Here is a 19,553-nt window from a genome sequence, read left to right on the forward strand (position 1 = left end):
GCCCGCTGTGGCGTTGGTGGTATAGTGGTGAGCGTAGCTGCCTTCCAAGCAGTTGACCCGGGTTCGATTCCCGGCCAACGCATTCACTTTAAAACACGTTTCTCCAACAGCTGCCACGGTTTGCGAAGCGAATTGTTTTGCAAATCTACATAGCGCAAGAAAATCACCTTTCTCCCCGTCGGGGAATCGAACCCCGGTCTTCCGCGTGACAGGCGGAGATACTGTCCACTATACTAACGAGGACGACTGCGCAGGGCCAGTGGGGCTGTGGGAGAACCACCACTACGAAAGCATGGACGACACTTTGAACGAATTCCTTTAGGCTGCACTTAGTCCTGTTTTTTTTCTTCTGATATCAGCTAAAATTGGCCAAATCCTAAGACCTTGAAAATAAAAGCCACAGAGGTCAAGACGAGGATTAAACGGCTAGCAAAGAGAAGAGACGCGCCTTGTGTTTCTGCCCGGCATCGATCCGGGGACCTTTCGCGTGTGAGGCGAACGTGATTACCACTACACTACAGAAACCAGCCGCTGAGCAAACAGACAGTCTCCCGTTCGGCTCATGGTGGACAGTCACATGGCACTTCGACATTCCGGAGAACCCAAACAGACTGGAGGGGCAGCCGCATTGCTTTTATTTGGAAAATAAAAGCCACACAAGTCAAGACAAGGATTAAACAGGTAGCAAAGAGAAGAGACGCTAATCCTGGCTTTAGTAAGCCTTGCGTTTCCGCCCGGCATCGATCCGGGGAGCTTTCGCGTGTTAGGCAAACGTGATAACCACTACACTACAGAAACCAGCCGCTGGCCAAACAGACAGTCTGCCGTTCGGGTCATGGTGGACAGTGACATGGCACTTCGACATTACGGAGAACCCAAACAGCCTGGAGGGGCAGCCACGGCTTGACGCGGATCATAATAGGACTTCAAGCAATGACGTTCGTGCAAACGGCCTAGGTCCAGTTTCCGCCCGCTGTGGCGTTGGTGGTATAGTGGTGAGCATAGCTGCCTTCCAAGCAGTTGACCCGGGTTCGATTCCCGGCCAAGGCATTCACTTTAAAACACGTTTCTCCAACAGCTGCCACGGTTTGCGAAGCGAATTGTTTTGCAAATCTACATAGCGCAAGAAAATCACCTTTCTCCCCGTCGGGGAATCGAACCCCGGTCTTCCGCGTGACAGGCGGAGATACTGTCCACTATACTAACGAGGACGACTGCGCAGGGCCAGTGGGGCTGTGGGAGAACCACCACTACGAAAGCATGGACGACACTTTGAACGAATTCCTTTAGGCTGCACTTAGTCCTGTTTTTTTTCTTCTGATATCAGCTAAAATTGGCCAAATCCTAAGACCTTGAAAATAAAAGCCACAGAGGTCAAGACGAGGATTAAACGGCTAGCAAAGAGAAGAGACGCGCCTTGTGTTTCTGCCCGGCATCGATCCGGGGACCTTTCGCGTGTGAGGCGAACGTGATAACCACTACACTACAGAAACCAGCCGCTGAGCAAACAGACAGTCTCCCGTTCGGCTCATGGTGGACAGTCACATGGCACTTCGACATTCCGGAGAGCCCAAACAGACTGGAGGGGCAGCCGCATTGCTTTTATTTGGAAAATAAAAGCCACACAAGTCAAGACGAGGATTAAACAGGTAGCAAAGAGAAGAGACGCTAATCCTGGCTTTAGTAAGCCTTGCGTTTCCGCCCGGCATCGATCCGGGGAGCTTTCGCGTGTTAGGCAAACGTGATAACCACTACACTACAGAAACCAGCCGCTGGCCAAACAGACAGTCTGCCGTTCGGGTCATGGTGGACAGTGACATGGCACTTCGACATTACGGAGAACCCAAACAGCCTGGAGGGGCAGCCACGGCTTGACGCGGATCATAATAGGACTTCAAGCAATGACGTTCGTGCAAACGGCCTAGGTCCAGCTTCCGCCCGCTGTGGCGTTGGTGGTATAGTGGTGAGCATAGCTGCCTTCCAAGCAGTTGACCCGGGTTCGATTCCCGGCCAAGGCATTCACTTTAAAACACGTTTCTCCAACAGCTGCCACGGTTTGCGAAGCGAATTGTTTTGCAAATCTACATAGCGCAAGAAAATCACCTTTCTCCCCGTCGGGGAATCGAACCCCGGTCTTCCGCGTGACAGGCGGAGATACTGTCCACTATACTAACGAGGACGACTGCGCAGGGCCAGTGGGGCTGTGGGAGAACCACCACTACGAAAGCATGGACGACACTTTGAACGAATTCCTTTAGGCTGCACTTAGTCCTGTTTTTTTTCTTCTGATATCAGCTAAAATTGGCCAAATCCTAAGACCTTGAAAATAAAAGCCACAGAGGTCAAGACGAGGATTAAACGGCTAGCAAAGAGAAGAGACGCGCCTTGTGTTTCTGCCCGGCATCGATCCGGGGACCTTTCGCGTGTGAGGCGAACGTGATAACCACTACACTACAGAAACCAGCCGCTGAGCAAACAGTCTCCCGTTCGGCTCATGGTGGACAGTCACATGGCACTTCGACATTCCGGAGAACCCAAACAGACTGGAGGGGCAGCCGCATTGCTTTTATTTGGAAAATAAAAGCCACACAAGTCAAGACGAGGATTAAACAGGTAGCAAAGAGAAGAGACGCTAATCCTGGCTTTAGTAAGCCTTGCGTTTCCGCCCGGCATCGATCCGGGGAGCTTTCGCGTGTTAGGCAAACGTGATAACCACTACACTACAGAAACCAGCCGCTGGCCAAACAGACAGTCTGCCGTTCGGGTCATGGTGGACAGTGACATGGCACTTCGAAATTACGGAGAACCCAAACAGCCTGGAGGGGCAGCCACGGCTTGACGCGGATCATAATAGGACTTCAAGCAATGACGTTCGTGCAAACGGCCTAGGTCCAGCTTCCGCCCGCTGTGGCATTGGTGGTATAGTGGTGAGCATAGCTGCCTTCCAAGCAGTTGACCCGGGTTCGATTCCCGGCCAACGCATTCACTTTAAAACACGTTTCTCCAACAGCTGCCACGGTTTGCGAAGCGAATTGTTTTGCAAATCTACATAGCGCAAGAAAATCACCTTTTTCCCCGTCGGGGAATCGAACCCCGGTCTTCCGCGTGATAGGCGGAGATACTGTCCACTATACTAACGAGGACGACTGCGCAGGGCCAGTGGGGCTGTGGGAGAACCACCACTACGAAAGCATGGACGACACTTTGAACGAATTCCTTTAGGCTGCACTTAGTCCTGTTTTTTTTCTTTTGATATCAGCTAAAATTGGCCAAATCCTAAGACCTTGAAAATAAAAGCCACAGAGGTCAAGACGAGGATTAAACGGCTAGCAAAGAGAAGAGACGCGCCTTGTGTTTCTGCCCGGCATCGATCCGGGGACCTTTCGCGTGTGAGGCGAACGTGATAACCACTACACTACAGAAACCAGCCGCTGAGCAAACAGACAGTCTCCCGTTCGGCTCATGGTGGACAGTCACATGGCACTTCGACATTCCGGAGAACCCAAACAGACTGGAGGGGCAGCCGCATTGCTTTTATTTGGAAAATAAAAGCCACACAAGTCAAGACGAGGATTAAACAGGTAGCAAAGAGAAGAGACGCTAATCCTGGCTTTAGTAAGCCTTGCGTTTCCGCCCGGCATCGATCCGGGGAGCTTTCGCGTGTTAGGCAAACGTGATAACCACTACACTACAGAAACCAGCCGCTGGCCAGACAGACAGTCTGCCGTTCGGGTCATGGTGGACAGTGACATGGCACTTCGACATTACGGAGAACCCAAACAGCCTGGAGGGGCAGCCACGGCTTGACGCGGATCATAATAGGACTTCAAGCAATGACGTTCGTGCAAACGGCCTAGGTCCAGCTTCTGCCCGCTGTGGCGTTGGTGGTATAGTGGTGAGCGTAGCTGCCTTCCAAGCAGTTGACCTGGGTTCGATTCCCGGCCAACGCATTCACTTTAAAACACGTTTCTCCAACAGCTGCCACGGTTTGCGAAGCGAATTGTTTTGCAAATCTACATAGCGCAAGAAAATCACCCTTTCTCCCCGTCGGGGAATCGAACCCCGGTCTTCCGCGTGATAGGCGGAGATACTGTCCACTATACTAACGAGGACGACTGCGCAGGGCCAGTGGGGCTGTGGGAGAACCACCACTACGAAAGCATGGACGACACTTTGAACGAATTCCTTTAGGCTGCACTTAGTCCTGTTTTTTTTCTTCTGATATCAGCTAAAATTGGCCAAATCCTAAGACCTTGAAAATAAAAGCCACAGAGGTCAAGACGAGGATTAAACGGCTAGCAAAGAGAAGAGACGCGCCTTGTGTTTCTGCCCGGCATCGATCCGGGGACCTTTCGCGTGTGAGGCGAACGTGATAACCACTACACTACAGAAACCAGCCGCTGAGCAAACAGACAGTCTCCCGTTCGGCTCATGGTGGACAGTCACATGGCACTTCGACATTCCGGAGAACCCAAACAGACTGGAGGGGCAGCCGCATTGCTTTTATTTGGAAAATAAAAGCCACACAAGTCAAGACGAGGATTAAACAGGTAGCAAAGAGAAGAGACGCTAATCCTGGCTTTAGTAAGCCTTGCGTTTCCGCCCGGCATCGATCCGGGGAGCTTTCGCGTGTTAGGCAAACGTGATAACCACTACACTACAGAAACCAGCCGCTGGCCAAACAGACAGTCTGCCGTTCGGGTCATGGTGGACAGTGACATGGCACTTCGAAATTACGGAGAACCCAAACAGCCTGGAGGGGCAGCCACGGCTTGACGCGGATCATAATAGGACTTCAAGCAATGACGTTCGTGCAAACGGCCTAGGTCCAGCTTCCGCCCGCTGTGGTGTTGGTGGTATAGTGGTGAGCATAGCTGCCTTCCAAGCAGTTGACCCGGGTTCGATTCCCGGCCAACGCATTCACTTTAAAACACGTTTCTCCAACAGCTGCCACGGTTTGCGAAGCGAATTGTTTTGCAAATCTACATAGCGCAAGAAAATCACCTTTTTCCCCGTCGGGGAATCGAACCCCGGTCTTCCGCGTGATAGGCGGAGATACTGTCCACTATACTAACGAGGACGACTGCGCAGGGCCAGTGGGGCTGTGGGAGAACCACCACTACGAAAGCATGGACGACACTTTGAACGAATTCCTTTAGGCTGCACTTAGTCCTGTTTTTTTTCTTTTGATATCAGCTAAAATTGGCCAAATCCTAAGACCTTGAAAATAAAAGCCACAGAGGTCAAGACGAGGATTAAACGGCTAGCAAAGAGAAGAGACGCGCCTTGTGTTTCTGCCCGGCATCGATCCGGGGACCTTTCGCGTGTGAGGCGAACGTGATAACCACTACACTACAGAAACCAGCCGCTGAGCAAACAGACAGTCTCCCGTTCGGCTCATGGTGGACAGTCACATGGCACTTCGACATTCCGGAGAACCCAAACAGACTGGAGGGGCAGCCGCATTGCTTTTATTTGGAAAATAAAAGCCACACAAGTCAAGACGAGGATTAAACAGGTAGCAAAGAGAAGAGACGCTAATCCTGGCTTTAGTAAGCCTTGCGTTTCCGCCCGGCATCGATCCGGGGAGCTTTCGCGTGTTAGGCAAACGTGATAACCACTACACTACAGAAACCAGCCGCTGGCCAGACAGACAGTCTGCCGTTCGGGTCATGGTGGACAGTGACATGGCACTTCGACATTACGGAGAACCCAAACAGCCTGGAGGGGCAGCCACGGCTTGACGCGGATCATAATAGGACTTCAAGCAATGACGTTCGTGCAAACGGCCTAGGTCCAGCTTCTGCCCGCTGTGGCGTTGGTGGTATAGTGGTGAGCGTAGCTGCCTTCCAAGCAGTTGACCTGGGTTCGATTCCCGGCCAACGCATTCACTTTAAAACACGTTTCTCCAACAGCTGCCACGGTTTGCGAAGCGAATTGTTTTGCAAATCTACATAGCGCAAGAAAATCACCCTTTCTCCCCGTCGGGGAATCGAACCCCGGTCTTCCGCGTGATAGGCGGAGATACTGTCCACTATACTAACGAGGACGACTGCGCAGGGCCAGTGGGGCTGTGGGAGAACCACCACTACGAAAGCATGGACGACACTTTGAACGAATTCCTTTAGGCTGCACTTAGTCCTGTTTTTTTTCTTCTGATATCAGCTAAAATTGGCCAAATCCTAAGACCTTGAAAATAAAAGCCACAGAGGTCAAGACGAGGATTAAACGGCTAGCAAAGAGAAGAGACGCGCCTTGTGTTTCTGCCCGGCATCGATCCGGGGACCTTTCGCGTGTGAGGCGAACGTGATAACCACTACACTACAGAAACCAGCCGCTGAGCAAACAGACAGTCTCCCGTTCGGCTCATGGTGGACAGTCACATGGCACTTCGACATTCCGGAGAACCCAAACAGACTGGAGGGGCAGCCGCATTGCTTTTATTTGGAAAATAAAAGCCACACAAGTCAAGACGAGGATTAAACAGGTAGCAAAGAGAAGAGACGCTAATCCTGGCTTTAGTAAGCCTTGCGTTTCCGCCCGGCATCGATCCGGGGAGCTTTCGCGTGTTAGGCAAACGTGATAACCACTACACTACAGAAACCAGCCGCTGGCCAGACAGACAGTCTGCCGTTCGGGTCATGGTGGACAGTGACATGGCACTTCGACATTACGGAGAACCCAAACAGCCTGGAGGGGCAGCCACGGCTTGACGCGGATCATAATAGGACTTCAAGCAATGACGTTCGTGCAAACGGCCTAGGTCCAGCTTCCGCCCGCTGTGGCGTTGGTGGTATAGTGGTGAGCGTAGCTGCCTTCCAAGCAGTTGACCCGGGTTCGATTCCCGGCCAACGCATTCACTTTAAAACACGTTTCTCCAACAGCTGCCACGGTTTGCGAAGCAAATTGTTTTGCAAATCTACATAGCGCAAGAAAATCACCCTTTCTCCCCGTCGGGGAATCGAACCCCGGTCTTCCGCGTGACAGGCGGAGATACTGTCCACTATACTAACGAGGACGACTGCGCAGGGCCAGTGGGGCTGTGGGAGAACCACCACTACGAAAGCATGGACGACACTTTGAACGAATTCCTTTAGGCTGCACTTAGTCCTGTTTTTTTTCTTCTGATATCAGCTAAAATTGGCCAAATCCTAAGACCTTGAAAATAAAAGCCACAGAGGTCAAGACGAGGATTAAACGGCTAGCAAAGAGAAGAGACGCGCCTTGTGTTTCTGCCCGGCATCGATCCGGGGACCTTTCGCGTGTGAGGCGAACGTGATAACCACTACACTACAGAAACCAGCCGCTGAGCAAACAGACAGTCTCCCGTTCGGCTCATGGTGGACAGTCACATGGCACTTCGACATTCCGGAGAACCCAAACAGACTGGAGGGGCAGCCGCATTGCTTTTATTTGGAAAATAAAAGCCACACAAGTCAAGACGAGGATTAAACAGGTAGCAAAGAGAAGAGACGCTAATCCTGGCTTTAGTAAGCCTTGCGTTTCCGCCCGGCATCGATCCGGGGAGCTTTCGCGTGTTAGGCAAACGTGATAACCACTACACTACAGAAACCAGCCGCTGGCCAGACAGACAGTCTGCCGTTCGGGTCATGGTGGACAGTGACATGGCACTTCGACATTACGGAGAACCCAAACAGCCTGGAGGGGCAGCCACGGCTTGACGCGGATCATAATAGGACTTCAAGCAATGACGTTCGTGCAAACGGCCTAGGTCCAGCTTCCGCCCGCTGTGGCGTTGGTGGTATAGTGGTGAGCGTAGCTGCCTTCCAAGCAGTTGACCCGGGTTCGATTCCCGGCCAACGCATTCACTTTAAAACACGTTTCTCCAACAGCTGCCACGGTTTGCGAAGCAAATTGTTTTGCAAATCTACATAGCGCAAGAAAATCACCCTTTCTCCCCGTCGGGGAATCGAACCCCGGTCTTCCGCGTGACAGGCGGAGATACTGTCCACTATACTAACGAGGACGACTGCGCAGGGCCAGTGGGGCTGTGGGAGAACCACCACTACGAAAGCATGGACGACACTTTGAACGAATTCCTTTAGGCTGCACTTAGTCCTGTTTTTTTTCTTCTGATATCAGCTAAAATTGGCCAAATCCTAAGACCTTGAAAATAAAAGCCACAGAGGTCAAGACGAGGATTAAACGGCTAGCAAAGAGAAGAGAGGCGCCTTGTGTTTCTGCCCGGCATCGATCCGGGGACCTTTCGCGTGTGAGGCGAACGTGATAACCACTACACTACAGAAACCAGCCGCTGAGCAAACAGACAGTCTCCCGTTCGGCTCATGGTGGACAGTCACATGGCACTTCGACATTCCGGAGAACCCAAACAGACTGGAGGGGCAGCCGCATTGCTTTTATTTGGAAAATAAAAGCCACACAAGTCAAGACGAGGATTAAACAGGTAGCAAAGAGAAGAGACGCTAATCCTGGCTTTAGTAAGCCTTGCGTTTCCGCCCGGCATCGATCCGGGGAGCTTTCGCGTGTTAGGCAAACGTGATAACCACTACACTACAGAAACCAGCCGCTGGCCAGACAGACAGTCTGCCGTTCGGGTCATGGTGGACAGTGACATGGCACTTCGACATTACGGAGAACCCAAACAGCCTGGAGGGGCAGCCACGGCTTGACGCGGATCATAATAGGACTTCAAGCAATGACGTTCGTGCAAACGGCCTAGGTCCAGCTTCCGCCCGCTGTGGCGTTGGTGGTATAGTGGTGAGCGTAGCTGCCTTCCAAGCAGTTGACCCGGGTTCGATTCCCGGCCAACGCATTCACTTTAAAACACGTTTCTCCAACAGCTGCCACGGTTTGCGAAGCAAATTGTTTTGCAAATCTACATAGCGCAAGAAAATCACCCTTTCTCCCCGTCGGGGAATCGAACCCCGGTCTTCCGCGTGACAGGCGGAGATACTGTCCACTATACTAACGAGGACGACTGCGCAGGGCCAGTGGGGCTGTGGGAGAACCACCACTACGAAAGCATGGACGACACTTTGAACGAATTCCTTTAGGCTGCACTTAGTCCTGTTTTTTTTCTTCTGATATCAGCTAAAATTGGCCAAATCCTAAGACCTTGAAAATAAAAGCCACAGAGGTCAAGACGAGGATTAAACGGCTAGCAAAGAGAAGAGACGCGCCTTGTGTTTCTGCCCGGCATCGATCCGGGGACCTTTCGCGTGTGAGGCGAACGTGATAACCACTACACTACAGAAACCAGCCGCTGAGCAAACAGACAGTCTCCCGTTCGGCTCATGGTGGACAGTCACATGGCACTTCGACATTCCGGAGAACCCAAACAGACTGGAGGGGCAGCCGCATTGCTTTTATTTGGAAAATAAAAGCCACACAAGTCAAGACGAGGATTAAACAGGTAGCAAAGAGAAGAGACGCTAATCCTGGCTTTAGTAAGCCTTGCGTTTCCGCCCGGCATCGATCCGGGGAGCTTTCGCGTGTTAGGCAAACGTGATAACCACTACACTACAGAAACCAGCCGCTGGCCAGACAGACAGTCTGCCGTTCGGGTCATGGTGGACAGTGACATGGCACTTCGACATTACGGAGAACCCAAACAGCCTGGAGGGGCAGCCACGGCTTGACGCGGATCATAATAGGACTTCAAGCAATGACGTTCGTGCAAACGGCCTAGGTCCAGCTTCCGCCCGCTGTGGCGTTGGTGGTATAGTGGTGAGCGTAGCTGCCTTCCAAGCAGTTGACCCGGGTTCGATTCCCGGCCAACGCATTCACTTTAAAACACGTTTCTCCAACAGCTGCCACGGTTTGCGAAGCAAATTGTTTTGCAAATCTACATAGCGCAAGAAAATCACCCTTTCTCCCCGTCGGGGAATCGAACCCCGGTCTTCCGCGTGACAGGCGGAGATACTGTCCACTATACTAACGAGGACGACTGCGCAGGGCCAGTGGGGCTGTGGGAGAACCACCACTACGAAAGCATGGACGACACTTTGAACGAATTCCTTTAGGCTGCACTTAGTCCTGTTTTTTTTCTTCTGATATCAGCTAAAATTGGCCAAATCCTAAGACCTTGAAAATAAAAGCCACAGAGGTCAAGACGAGGATTAAACGGCTAGCAAAGAGAAGAGAGGCGCCTTGTGTTTCTGCCCGGCATCGATCCGGGGACCTTTCGCGTGTGAGGCGAACGTGATAACCACTACACTACAGAAACCAGCCGCTGAGCAAACAGACAGTCTCCCGTTCGGCTCATGGTGGACAGTCACATGGCACTTCGACATTCCGGAGAACCCAAACAGACTGGAGGGGCAGCCGCATTGCTTTTATTTGGAAAATAAAAGCCACACAAGTCAAGACGAGGATTAAACAGGTAGCAAAGAGAAGAGACGCTAATCCTGGCTTTAGTAAGCCTTGCGTTTCCGCCCGGCATCGATCCGGGGAGCTTTCGCGTGTTAGGCAAACGTGATAACCACTACACTACAGAAACCAGCCGCTGGCCAAACAGACAGTCTGCCGTTCGGGTCATGGTGGACAGTGACATGGCACTTCGACATTACGGAGAACCCAAACAGCCTGGAGGGGCAGCCACAGCTTGACGCGGATCATAATAGGACTTCAAGCAATGACGTTCGTGCAAACGGCCTAGGTCCAGCTTCCCCCCGCTGTGGCGTTGGTGGTATAGTGGTGAGCATAGCTGCCTTCCAAGCAGTTGACCCGGGTTCGATTCCCGGCCAACGCATTCACTTTAAAACACGTTTCTCCAACAGCTGCCACGGTTTGCGAAGCGAATTGTTTTGCAAATCTACATAGCGCCAGAAAATCACCTTTCTCCCCGTCGGGGAATCGAACCCCGGTCTTCCGCGTGACAGGCGGAGATACTGTCCACTATACTAACGAGGACGACTGCGCAGGGCCAGTGGGGCTGTGGGAGAACCACCACTACGAAAGCATGGACGACACTTTGAACGAATTCCTTTAGGCTGCACTTAGTCCTGTTTTTTTTCTTCTGATATCAGCTAAAATTGGCCAAATCCTAAGACCTTGAAAATAAAAGCCACAGAGGTCAAGACGAGGATTAAACGGCTAGCAAAGAGAAGAGACGCGCCTTGTGTTTCTGCCCGGCATCGATCCGGGGACCTTTCGCGTGTGAGGCGAACGTGATTACCACTACACTACAGAAACCAGCCGCTGAGCAAACAGACAGTCTCCCGTTCGGCTCATGGTGGACAGTCACATGGCACTTCGACATTCCGGAGAACCCAAACAGACTGGAGGGGCAGCCGCATTGCTTTTATTTGGAAAATAAAAGCCACACAAGTCAAGACAAGGATTAAACAGGTAGCAAAGAGAAGAGACGCTAATCCTGGCTTTAGTAAGCCTTGCGTTTCCGCCCGGCATCGATCCGGGGAGCTTTCGCGTGTTAGGCAAACGTGATAACCACTACACTACAGAAACCAGCCGCTGGCCAAACAGACAGTCTGCCGTTCGGGTCATGGTGGACAGTGACATGGCACTTCGACATTACGGAGAACCCAAACAGCCTGGAGGGGCAGCCACGGCTTGACGCGGATCATAATAGGACTTCAAGCAATGACGTTCGTGCAAACGGCCTAGGTCCAGCTTCTGCCCGCTGTGGCGTTGGTGGTATAGTGGTGAGCATAGCTGCCTTCCAAGCAGTTGACCCGGGTTCGATTCCCGGCCAAGGCATTCACTTTAAAACACGTTTCTCCAACAGCTGCCACGGTTTGCGAAGCGAATTGTTTTGCAAATCTACATAGCGCAAGAAAATCACCTTTCTCCCCGTCGGGGAATCGAACCCCGGTCTTCCGCGTGACAGGCGGAGATACTGTCCACTATACTAACGAGGACGACTGCGCAGGGCCAGTGGGGCTGTGGGAGAACCACCACTACGAAAGCATGGACGACACTTTGAACGAATTCCTTTAGGCTGCACTTAGTCCTGTTTTTTTTCTTCTGATATCAGCTAAAATTGGCCAAATCCTAAGACCTTGAAAATAAAAGCCACAGAGGTCAAGACGAGGATTAAACGGCTAGCAAAGAGAAGAGACGCGCCTTGTGTTTCTGCCCGGCATCGATCCGGGGACCTTTCGCGTGTGAGGCGAACGTGATAACCACTACACTACAGAAACCAGCCGCTGAGCAAACAGACAGTCTCCCGTTCGGCTCATGGTGGACAGTCACATGGCACTTCGACATTCCGGAGAACCCAAACAGACTGGAGGGGCAGCCGCATTGCTTTTATTTGGAAAATAAAAGCCACACAAGTCAAGACGAGGATTAAACAGGTAGCAAAGAGAAGAGACGCTAATCCTGGCTTTAGTAAGCCTTGCGTTTCCGCCCGGCATCGATCCGGGGAGCTTTCGCGTGTTAGGCAAACGTGATAACCACTACACTACAGAAACCAGCCGCTGGCCAAACAGACAGTCTGCCGTTCGGGTCATGGTGGACAGTGACATGGCACTTCGACATTACGGAGAACCCAAACAGCCTGGAGGGGCAGCCACGGCTTGACGCGGATCATAATAGGACTTCAAGCAATGACGTTCGTGCAAACGGCCTAGGTCCAGCTTCCGCCCGCTGTGGCGTTGGTGGTATAGTGGTGAGCATAGCTGCCTTCCAAGCAGTTGACCCGGGTTCGATTCCCGGCCAAGGCATTCACTTTAAAACACGTTTCTCCAACAGCTGCCACGGTTTGCGAAGCGAATTGTTTTGCAAATCTACATAGCGCAAGAAAATCACCTTTCTCCCCGTCGGGGAATCGAACCCCGGTCTTCCGCGTGACAGGCGGAGATACTGTCCACTATACTAACGAGGACGACTGCGCAGGGCCAGTGGGGCTGTGGGAGAACCACCACTACGAAAGCATGGACGACACTTTGAACGAATTCCTTTAGGCTGCACTTAGTCCTGTTTTTTTTCTTCTGATATCAGCTAAAATTGGCCAAATCCTAAGACCTTGAAAATAAAAGCCACAGAGGTCAAGACGAGGATTAAACGGCTAGCAAAGAGAAGAGACGCGCCTTGTGTTTCTGCCCGGCATCGATCCGGGGACCTTTCGCGTGTGAGGCGAACGTGATAACCACTACACTACAGAAACCAGCCGCTGAGCAAACAGTCTCCCGTTCGGCTCATGGTGGACAGTCACATGGCACTTCGACATTCCGGAGAACCCAAACAGACTGGAGGGGCAGCCGCATTGCTTTTATTTGGAAAATAAAAGCCACACAAGTCAAGACGAGGATTAAACAGGTAGCAAAGAGAAGAGACGCTAATCCTGGCTTTAGTAAGCCTTGCGTTTCCGCCCGGCATCGATCCGGGGAGCTTTCGCGTGTTAGGCAAACGTGATAACCACTACACTACAGAAACCAGCCGCTGGCCAAACAGACAGTCTGCCGTTCGGGTCATGGTGGACAGTGACATGGCACTTCGAAATTACGGAGAACCCAAACAGCCTGGAGGGGCAGCCACGGCTTGACGCGGATCATAATAGGACTTCAAGCAATGACGTTCGTGCAAACGGCCTAGGTCCAGCTTCCGCCCGCTGTGGCGTTGGTGGTATAGTGGTGAGCATAGCTGCCTTCCAAGCAGTTGACCCGGGTTCGATTCCCGGCCAACGCATTCACTTTAAAACACGTTTCTCCAACAGCTGCCACGGTTTGCGAAGCGAATTGTTTTGCAAATCTACATAGCGCAAGAAAATCACCTTTTTCCCCGTCGGGGAATCGAACCCCGGTCTTCCGCGTGATAGGCGGAGATACTGTCCACTATACTAACGAGGACGACTGCGCAGGGCCAGTGGGGCTGTGGGAGAACCACCACTACGAAAGCATGGACGACACTTTGAACGAATTCCTTTAGGCTGCACTTAGTCCTGTTTTTTTTCTTTTGATATCAGCTAAAATTGGCCAAATCCTAAGACCTTGAAAATAAAAGCCACAGAGGTCAAGACGACACTTTCTCCATATTAACCCTATTAATCATAATCATTTCTGTCGTTCGTGTCTCAGACATTACATCATTTTTTTAAATAAAAGTGCCAACGTGCAGCCGGAATTCGGCCAGATACATGGTGCTGCATTCATGCCGAGACGGCAGCCAGCCAACAGTGCCAAACCTGAGCCAGAATTGTCCCAGATCTATCTTGCTAGCTGGGTAATTGCATACTGCAGTTGAAAATGAAAATCTAAATACATCTAATTTTGGGTGGCACATTGGTGCAGCAGGTAGTGTTGCAGTCACACAGCTCCAGAGACCTGGAGGTTGTGGGTTCAAGACCCATTCCAGGTGACTGTCTGGGAGGAGTTTGGTGTGTTCTCCCCGTCGGTGTGGGTTTCCTTCAAAGGTCCAAAAACCTTTGTGGATTGGCAACTCAAAATGTTTGTCTGGCGCCCTCTCCAGGGTTTATTCCTGCCTCGTGCCCAGTGATTACAGCTAGGCTCTGCACCCACCGTGACCCGCTTGAACTGGATAAGCAGTTACAGATAATGAATGAGAAATTTTCATTTTAATTTCATGAAGAAAAAAATAAAGCCAAGGTTTTTTTCATTTTCTTTTTCTTTTTAGCTTTTTTTTTATTTTAGATTTGACCAGGCATAATTTTGAAAATGAAATGACAAAAAGATTTTTAATTTAAATTTTTCATTTACTCAGTTCTGCTTGAATGAATATTTGGCGCAGCAGGTAGTGTCGCAGTCACACAGCTCCAGGGGCCTGGAGATTGTGGGTTCGATTCCAGCTCCGGGTGACTGTCTGTGAGGAGTTGGTGTGTTCTCCCCGTGTCCGCGTGGGTTTCCTCCGGGTGCTCCGGTTTCCTTGCACAGTCCAAAAACACACGTTGCAGGTGGATTGGCGACTTGAAAGTGTCCGTAGGTGTGTGTGTGTCTGTGTTGCCCTGTGAAGGACTGGCGTCCCCTCCAGGGTGTATTCCTGCCTTGCGCCCGATGATTCCAGGTAGGCTCTGGACCCCCCGCGACCCTAAATTGGACAAGTGGTTACAGATAATGGATGGTATTTGGATTTTTATTTGATTGTTTTCATTTGTTTTAATTTTGGCGGGATTTGCCTCCCATATACTCCCTCCTGAACGCTTGGCTCACATCTGTACAGAATGCCGCACGCCACACTTATGACACATCGGCTCGCATCCGACCCAGACAGCTTTTGTTTTTTGGTCTGATCCTGCTCCAAATGCACAGCTCGCATTCAGACTGAATGCCACACTCCACAATTTTCATCATTTCGGCCTACGTCCAGCCCATACTGCTTTAAGTTTTTAAGCTGTGCACTAATAATTATCCCAATTAAAAGTGTATTTTTCTTAGCTTCAAAGTGTAAAACATCTTTATTCTGTAACACATTTACATGAAAACATTTTACTGTTCACTGAGTTGCCAACAAAAAGCATGAATAACCACATCACAAAAATATATTTTTTACATTTATTTAAGAACATAAGAATGTAAAAACACGAATAGAGCAGTCTAATGCTTATTCTGATTTGTTGCTGCTTGGTGACTTTAATATTCATATCAATTCTGGTAACTGTTTGTTTGCTAAAGAATTTCTTAATGTTTTATAGAGCTTTGATATTTCTCAGCACGTTGATTTTCCTACTCATAACAAGAGCCACACCTTGGACATTGTTTGCTCTATGGGTAAAACCCCTTTTAATGTGAAAGGCATTGATCTATGTATATCTGACCATAAAGCTGTGTTCTTAGATTTTTCACTATCATGTCAACAGCGAGGGCAGCGTCAATCATGCCAGTTTACATTCCGGAGCCTCTAAAATATTTATATATTTTAAAGCAACTGGCACCTCTAAGAACACGCTTGGTTACATTTGCTCAGCCTGCTCCCTGGTATACTGCTGAGCCGCGCAAGCTGAAAGCTGTTGGTCGTCAGCTTGAACGTCTTTCAACAGAACTGGCCTGACTGTGCATACCCTTGCTTACAGTGATCATGTCTTGTTTTATAAGGAAAAACTACAGGAAGCTAAAACACTTTATTATTCAGATGTTATTCATGGTGCCCACTGTAACCCTAGAGCTCTCTTTCTACTGTCAATAAGCTATTAAGTCCTGTGAAAAGTTTTCCTATGGTTCCTTCAGCTGAACTCAAATGCTCTCGGTTCATGGACTTTTTCAATCATAAAATACATACAATTTACTCACAGTTTAAGCCTACTGCACCTAGGCTAAACATTCCACAACTATTTTCTCAGTTCAGAAGCAGCTATTTTTCTACCTTCAATACTGTAAACCAACAGTATGTTTCACAGATCATTAATCTCTCAAGGGCAACTTCATGTCAATTAGACCCTTTTCCAACACAGCAGGTGAATGCCTGTTCTCCATTTATCTGTCCTCTTATTACCAAGGTTATCAATGCTTCACTTAGTTCATGAATGGTCCCAGCTTCTTCGAAACTGGCAGCTATTACTCCAGTTCTCAGGAAGCCTGGCTTAGATCCTGAGAACCTCACAAATTATAGGCCCATCTCTAATCTCCCTTTCCTTTCTAAACTGTTGGAGAGAACAGTAGCTGCTCAGTTAACAGAACATATTCAATCATGTGATCTGTTTGAGGTCTTCCAATCAGGATTTAGGAGGAATCACAGCACTGAAACTGCTTGTTAGGTTTGTCAATGATTTGCTGGTGTCAGCTGACCAAGGACTGCTGAGTCTTCTTGTCCTATTGGACCTTACTGCAGCATTTGATACAGTGTGTCTTACATAGCCTTTTACTAACGCGTCTCAAAAATGTTTGCTGAGTCTGCTGAGTCTTCTTGTACTATTGGACCTTACTGCAGCATTTGATACAGTGTGTCATAGCCTTTTACTAACTCGTCTCAAAAATGTTTGGCATAACTGGTACTGCATTAGCTTGGTTTCAATCGTATCTTTCTGGTAGGCAGCAGTTTGTTTCAATGGTAAGTTTTCGATCTGACATGCTCCTTGTCACATGGTATCCCCCAGGGCTGTGTTCTTGGGCCCCTGCTTTTTATTTTGTACATCCTTCCACTTGGTGACATCATTAGACATCATGGGCTGCAGTTTCAGTTTTGCTGATGATGTCCAGATATACATTTGTACAAAACCTTCTCACAGCTTGCCGCCTAGTGCCTTGCTGAATTGCTTAACTAATGTGAGGACTTGGATGATGGAGAACTTCCTGAGCCTAAATAATAAAAAATCTGAAGCCATCATAATTGCTTCTCCTGCAACAGTCAAGAGGTTTAGTGACACTACTGTTTGTATCCCTGGTTTTGTTGTCTCTACCTCAACACTAGTGAGAAATCTCAGAGTAATTTTTGATTCTACATTATCATTTGAATCACCTATTAACAACACATGTAGGACAGCCTTCTACCATCTTAAAAATATTTCTAGGATTCGCCCTTTTCTCTTTCACTGCTGCTGAGACCATAGTCCATGCATTTGTAACTTCCAGACTCGACTACTGCAATGCTCTGTTGTGTGGCCTCCCTGCTCGGGCTTTGAGCAGGTTGCAGTATGTGCAGAATTCTGCTGCTAGTGTGCTGACCCATACAAGATTATGGGGGCATATTACTCCAGTCCTAAGTCATCTTCATTGGCTTCCAGTAAAGTTCCGTATACAGTACAAATTGCTTGTGTTGGTGTTTAAATCCCTGCATGACCTTGCCCCTTCTTACCTAAGTAGTTTAATTCAAGCATACACTCCAGTGCGTACTCTTCGGTCCTCAAGCTTCCATTTGCTTGAGGTCCCACATTTTAAGCTAACCACCATTGAAAATAGAGCATTTTGTGTTGCAGGTCCAAAGCTGTGGAATAGTCTTCCTGATGAACTGCGAGCTTGTTCATCTGTAGATGTTTTTAAAACCAGACTCAAAACTCATCTTTTTAAACTAGCATATGAATGATATGTGTATGTCTTTATGGTTATGTATATATGTATGTGCATTTACCTTTTATTTTTTTTTTTTATTATTAGTACAGTGTCCTTGGGTTTCTTGAAAGGCACTTTCAAATAAAAAGGCACTTGAAAGGCACTTTCAAATAAAATTTGATTATTATTATTATTATTAATGTTACAGTGTGAGCTGAATGAGTTGGAGTGGGAGAAGCTAAGCTAATGTGTGCATTGTTGTACACAGTTTTAACTTTTAACACTATTCAGTGTCATATTACAACCTTGTTTCTAAAATATTTTGCAATGTTTTTAAAAAATCGTTTTCTTTGTTACTTACAAAGAAAGAATTTCCAGTCTCTGACCAATTTGACTGTAAATTTAAACTTAAATAAATATAAACCTAATTGATGGCAAACATTTGGGAGAGATTGAAAGTAATTTTACTTTATTTTACTATATATAGTTCAGGTATGCTCTATTCAAAGTACTTCTGAACAAATACAGCATAGATTCTTGTCCATCTGTTTGTCTGAATCCTATGTCCAAGTCTGTTGATCTGTTCTGACCAGCCGCACATTAATTTTTAATATTGTACACACATGCAATTTCAAAAAGGTGCAGACTATTGCTGACTTGTTGCAAGGTCCATCCATCCATCCATCCATCCATTATCTGTAACCGCTTATCCAATTTTTAGGGTCGCGGGGGGTCCAGAGCCTACCTGGAATCATCGGGCGCAAGGCGGGAATACACCCTGGAGGGGACGCCAGTCCTTCACAGGGCAACACAGACACACACACATTCACTCACACCTACGGACACTTTCGAGTCGCCGATCCACCTGCAACGTGTGTTTTTGGACTGTGGGAGGAAACCGGAGCACCCGGAGGAAACCCACGCGGACACGGGGAGAACACACCAACTCCTCACAGACAGTAACCCGGAGCTGGAATCAAACCCACAACCTCCAGGCCCCTGGAGCTGTGTGACTGCGACACTACCTGAAGGTCCATCCAGTCTGAGCATTATTTTGTTAATTGTGTCAGTATGTTACTTTTTTGGAAATCCAATCTGTGATTAATGAAACAGGGTTTCACATGCATGTGAAAGCATGTGTTCTTATTGCCACAGATAGGTTAAATGCAGACTTTAAATTTTATTTTAAGTATGATTTTGATTTTGAGTGTATTAGTTCTGGTGTAGCAGAAGCTTGTATAACTGTGTTGTAACAATATAATTTACTGAGCTAGTTTAACCCATTGAACACACACACACACACACACACACACAGAGCGATGGACACTCAGGGCAATGGGCAGCCAACCCCAGTACCCAGGGAGTTTTTGTGTGTTAGGTGGCTTGCTCAAGGGCTCATCAACCAGGGAAGGTGACTGTGCAGTTCCTTCACTCGTCTTACCCTAATTTCCTGCTGAGTGTGGGGATCGAATAAGAGACTTTCTCGACCTAAGCCTGCTTTTCTAACCATTTGGTCACAGCTGCCCCCGCCAAAAGTAACGCATTTAATATTGCATTTTAATGCTTCATTACACTGGAAAGTGCATCTGTTTATTTGTTTCATTGTGCGTTAACTACAGATTGTCCAAGCAGACACGAATGCGTCACTGCACCGTATTCAGTTCTGATTCA

At 48.9% G+C, this 19,553-nt stretch overlaps 20 non-coding genes across 20 annotated transcripts; 15 read left to right on the forward strand and 5 right to left on the reverse strand.

The window, feature by feature from the left end:
• The first annotated feature begins 10 nt into the window (after positions 1 to 10).
• Positions 11 to 82, forward strand: trnag-ucc (transfer RNA glycine (anticodon UCC)). Its single transcript has one exon. It is a non-coding gene; the product is annotated as a tRNA-Gly (tRNA).
• An 896-nt stretch (positions 83 to 978) lies between these two features.
• On the forward strand, positions 979 to 1,050 carry trnag-ucc (transfer RNA glycine (anticodon UCC)). The gene has a single exon. It is a non-coding gene; the product is annotated as a tRNA-Gly (tRNA).
• An 896-nt stretch (positions 1,051 to 1,946) lies between these two features.
• trnag-ucc (transfer RNA glycine (anticodon UCC)) lies at positions 1,947 to 2,018 on the forward strand. Its single transcript has one exon. It is a non-coding gene; the product is annotated as a tRNA-Gly (tRNA).
• Positions 2,019 to 2,910: 892 nt separating this feature from the next.
• trnag-ucc (transfer RNA glycine (anticodon UCC)) lies at positions 2,911 to 2,982 on the forward strand. The gene has a single exon. It is a non-coding gene; the product is annotated as a tRNA-Gly (tRNA).
• An 89-nt stretch (positions 2,983 to 3,071) lies between these two features.
• trnad-auc (transfer RNA aspartic acid (anticodon AUC)) lies at positions 3,072 to 3,143 on the reverse strand. Its single transcript has one exon. It is a non-coding gene; the product is annotated as a tRNA-Asp (tRNA).
• A 735-nt stretch (positions 3,144 to 3,878) lies between these two features.
• Positions 3,879 to 3,950, forward strand: trnag-ucc (transfer RNA glycine (anticodon UCC)). The gene has a single exon. It is a non-coding gene; the product is annotated as a tRNA-Gly (tRNA).
• Positions 3,951 to 4,040: 90 nt separating this feature from the next.
• Positions 4,041 to 4,112, reverse strand: trnad-auc (transfer RNA aspartic acid (anticodon AUC)). Its single transcript has one exon. It is a non-coding gene; the product is annotated as a tRNA-Asp (tRNA).
• Positions 4,113 to 4,847: 735 nt separating this feature from the next.
• Positions 4,848 to 4,919, forward strand: trnag-ucc (transfer RNA glycine (anticodon UCC)). Its single transcript has one exon. It is a non-coding gene; the product is annotated as a tRNA-Gly (tRNA).
• An 89-nt stretch (positions 4,920 to 5,008) lies between these two features.
• Positions 5,009 to 5,080, reverse strand: trnad-auc (transfer RNA aspartic acid (anticodon AUC)). The gene has a single exon. It is a non-coding gene; the product is annotated as a tRNA-Asp (tRNA).
• A 735-nt stretch (positions 5,081 to 5,815) lies between these two features.
• trnag-ucc (transfer RNA glycine (anticodon UCC)) lies at positions 5,816 to 5,887 on the forward strand. Its single transcript has one exon. It is a non-coding gene; the product is annotated as a tRNA-Gly (tRNA).
• A 90-nt stretch (positions 5,888 to 5,977) lies between these two features.
• trnad-auc (transfer RNA aspartic acid (anticodon AUC)) lies at positions 5,978 to 6,049 on the reverse strand. The gene has a single exon. It is a non-coding gene; the product is annotated as a tRNA-Asp (tRNA).
• A 735-nt stretch (positions 6,050 to 6,784) lies between these two features.
• On the forward strand, positions 6,785 to 6,856 carry trnag-ucc (transfer RNA glycine (anticodon UCC)). The gene has a single exon. It is a non-coding gene; the product is annotated as a tRNA-Gly (tRNA).
• Positions 6,857 to 7,753: 897 nt separating this feature from the next.
• trnag-ucc (transfer RNA glycine (anticodon UCC)) lies at positions 7,754 to 7,825 on the forward strand. Its single transcript has one exon. It is a non-coding gene; the product is annotated as a tRNA-Gly (tRNA).
• An 897-nt stretch (positions 7,826 to 8,722) lies between these two features.
• trnag-ucc (transfer RNA glycine (anticodon UCC)) lies at positions 8,723 to 8,794 on the forward strand. The gene has a single exon. It is a non-coding gene; the product is annotated as a tRNA-Gly (tRNA).
• An 897-nt stretch (positions 8,795 to 9,691) lies between these two features.
• trnag-ucc (transfer RNA glycine (anticodon UCC)) lies at positions 9,692 to 9,763 on the forward strand. Its single transcript has one exon. It is a non-coding gene; the product is annotated as a tRNA-Gly (tRNA).
• Positions 9,764 to 10,660: 897 nt separating this feature from the next.
• trnag-ucc (transfer RNA glycine (anticodon UCC)) lies at positions 10,661 to 10,732 on the forward strand. Its single transcript has one exon. It is a non-coding gene; the product is annotated as a tRNA-Gly (tRNA).
• Positions 10,733 to 11,628: 896 nt separating this feature from the next.
• trnag-ucc (transfer RNA glycine (anticodon UCC)) lies at positions 11,629 to 11,700 on the forward strand. The gene has a single exon. It is a non-coding gene; the product is annotated as a tRNA-Gly (tRNA).
• An 896-nt stretch (positions 11,701 to 12,596) lies between these two features.
• Positions 12,597 to 12,668, forward strand: trnag-ucc (transfer RNA glycine (anticodon UCC)). The gene has a single exon. It is a non-coding gene; the product is annotated as a tRNA-Gly (tRNA).
• An 892-nt stretch (positions 12,669 to 13,560) lies between these two features.
• Positions 13,561 to 13,632, forward strand: trnag-ucc (transfer RNA glycine (anticodon UCC)). Its single transcript has one exon. It is a non-coding gene; the product is annotated as a tRNA-Gly (tRNA).
• An 89-nt stretch (positions 13,633 to 13,721) lies between these two features.
• Positions 13,722 to 13,793, reverse strand: trnad-auc (transfer RNA aspartic acid (anticodon AUC)). The gene has a single exon. It is a non-coding gene; the product is annotated as a tRNA-Asp (tRNA).
• Between the last annotated feature and the right edge of the window lie 5,760 nt (positions 13,794 to 19,553).

The sequence above is a fragment of the Hoplias malabaricus genome, chromosome 15 (genome assembly GCF_029633855.1).
Source record: "Hoplias malabaricus isolate fHopMal1 chromosome 15, fHopMal1.hap1, whole genome shotgun sequence".
NCBI lineage: Eukaryota > Metazoa > Chordata > Actinopteri > Characiformes > Erythrinidae > Hoplias > Hoplias malabaricus.